This window comes from Bidens hawaiensis, unplaced genomic scaffold, assembly GCF_021521415.1.
Source record: "Bidens hawaiensis isolate Kalapana, Puna unplaced genomic scaffold, B.hawaiensis_p1.1 tig00043984_1, whole genome shotgun sequence".
Classification (NCBI taxonomy): domain Eukaryota; kingdom Viridiplantae; phylum Streptophyta; class Magnoliopsida; order Asterales; family Asteraceae; genus Bidens; species Bidens hawaiensis.
The window spans coordinates 38,217-41,304 of NW_027505865.1; positions in this window are offsets into that span (position 1 = coordinate 38,217).

Sequence of the window (3,088 nt, forward strand, 5' to 3'; positions counted from 1 at the left end):
TGTGCACGAAACCGAGGTTCCTACTTGGCAAAGTCACTGAACTTCATCAAACGTGGACATTTAGAATGTGAACCTATCTTGGTATCAAGTTGCAACATCTATTGCATCAACATATTTTGAGACGCTAATGCGTACATACCAGCCATTTTTTAAAAATTTAAGTGTTTAACGAATCAGATATGAAATAACTTAATGAATCAGTGAACAGTTATAGCGAACTGTGAATAGTTATAGCAAATCAATCCTTAACGAAGTTAAGACTAATCAGTAACGAAGCACCTTAACGAATGAGGTGAGTGTTTTAACGAATTAAAAGTCAACTTAACGAGTCAACTTAACGAATCACGAATAAGGTTAACGAATCATTCAAATGGCGAATAAGATGATGGTTTAGCGAATCACAAGTCAGCTTAGCGAATCACCAGTCAACTTAACGAATTGACTAAACGAATCACAAAGGATTAGTTTAGCGAATCAAATGATAATCAGTAACGAATCACTAAGAAATGTTTTGCGAATTAATATAACGAATCAGCTACAGCAGACTAGCGAATCACACTATAGCGAATCAGGTTGTTACAACCGTTTGTAACAAACTCTGACACTTTATGCCACGTGGCAAAGGTTGTTATGACACAAATCCCAAGAAGAACACGTGTCACACGAATCGGTTAATCTAGTTAACGAACTAGATAACACGAACCAATAACTCACACGAATTGATTAACAAACTGGGTAACGAATTAACACTGTTGATAACGAATCACCAAGAAGAATATAACGAATTACATTCATCTTCAAATCTTCAAAACTTCAAACGAATTTCCAGAAATTTTGAAGATCAAACCCAGAAACTTAACAATACCAAATTCGTAATACAACCTCGTTACTCAACCAAAATGCACAAATAACCTACCAATCTACTCGTAAACCAAATCCGAATCCAATACACATAACCTCGTAATCGATTAACAACTTAAACCAAATCAATTTGATCAAAAACAAACCCCTGTTCGGACTTAAACCAAAACCAAAACCAAACCACACAAATCCAAATCAAACCTCAATCTTTCTTAATCCACACCTATCCAATACCTTAACCAACACAAATTCCATTCAATCCGTCCATAATTCAACCAAACTAAACACAAATTGATTCAAAATCAAACAAAAACCAAAAAACTTGATAACAATACAAACTAACACATCAAATCAAGTGTAAAGAGCACCAACGGCTTTGATACCACTTGTTGGATCCCGGATTAACAATCAATAACAATTAACAGATCTCAGATCTGTGAATATCCGATTAATACTATTAAAGATCTAGCTCATAATTAACCTTGATTTAATGTTATGTATGTGTATATATTATCAATATATTAGATGTATAATGTTAAGGTGAAGCTTTGAGAGAGACCAATTACTCAAAATCCTTTCTATTATGCTCAAAAACTTACATTAAAGTGAACAGTAGTTCACTATATATAGAAGGTGATCTGGTTCGCTAACATCCCCTAGCGAACCAGCTTCCCCTTCTTTACATAAATTAACATAACGAACCACCCCCTGATTCGTTAACATTCCCTAACGAATCAGGAGGGAATACATTATAATATCTTAGTTCGCTAACATCCCTAGCGAACTAGAATTAACCTTAACGAACTAGTTAATAATAAACATTAAATATTACATTAATTAATAAATAAAACATTAACGATAAATACAAAGACTCTAGACGCAAAACCGTGCACTAACAGGCTTCTTGATGGCCAACAACTAATGCCTGTACCCTTTAGCCACACTTATAACCACATAAGGCCACTAAAAACTGTGTGTGGCCATATCATACCCACGGTGTAGCGACCTTTGGTCACATATGACCTGAACCAAATGTGTGTGGGTAAAGGCCTACGGCCATACTTTTTTCTTGTGACCAAAGGTCAATTTTCACGTAGTGTAAATAACCATTATGTTCTTCAGTTCTTGTACTTATCAATACTAGAGCCAAATTAAATTTGACTTCTAAATGATTAGGGTTATCTCTTGCCAGAAGACCAATAAATTTAGATAAAAGGTATTTATTAAGTTTATTTATGGAAAACCGCTATAGTCATGAGTGACTTTAATCTTTCGATAGAAATCCATAACCTCTGTAATGATCTATATACCTATCGAATTAGGCAACCTCAATATAGGCATAAGCTAATTATCTGAAAATCATGCTAAGATCGTGGGTTCGGAAAGGCTAGTACGTTTACCACTAGCCAGTGGTGAACTCTAGAAATCCATGGTGATTAGTATGATACCAGATTGATGATTGTTACCAAGACACGCAAGGTATTGCATGAAGAATACCATACGCCTTGAGATATGCCTACAACTCAAGATTATGTAGAAGTTTTCCCCATAGATTTTCCTAGATAATTCACGTCAAGACACATCAAGTTTAGACTAGATCTTGTACAAAATGTCGCACCGATATCTAGATATCCGTACAAATTGGCGTCATTAGAAAAATAAAATCTATCCAAACAATACCAGGAACTAAACTGAACAAACTAACCATTAGAATTCGAAACCCATTATCGAGAACTGATGATATATTTGATTAGTTTCAAGGTTGACCTGATCCATACCCGAAGATCGACTTACCAACTAGATATCAATAGAGTAAGACCTTCTAAAGACATTTAGAAACACGATAGGACTGTTATAAGTTTGTAAGTCACACTGGTTAGATTGACAAATAAGTCGTAATCTCCCTAAATATCATGAATAGGATATGCAAATCCTACCTAAATGATTTAAGCATATTTATTCATGAACCAAGAAAATTCAGGAACCACACTTAAAGCTGAATTGATGATAGCTAAAGAATGAAAAAATGTATTCTCTAAGTATGATCCTTAGAATTTGGAAGTTCATTTTCGGACGTATAAATCAGTAAGAAAGGTGTACATATAAGTGTATTAAAGATTGAAGCAATTGAGGATTTGGAAACACCAAGGTCTTCTACCGAAGTGCGACAAATTTTAGGCTTTACTAAGAATTTTTGGAGATGTGTAATTAAGATTAGCTTGACCTT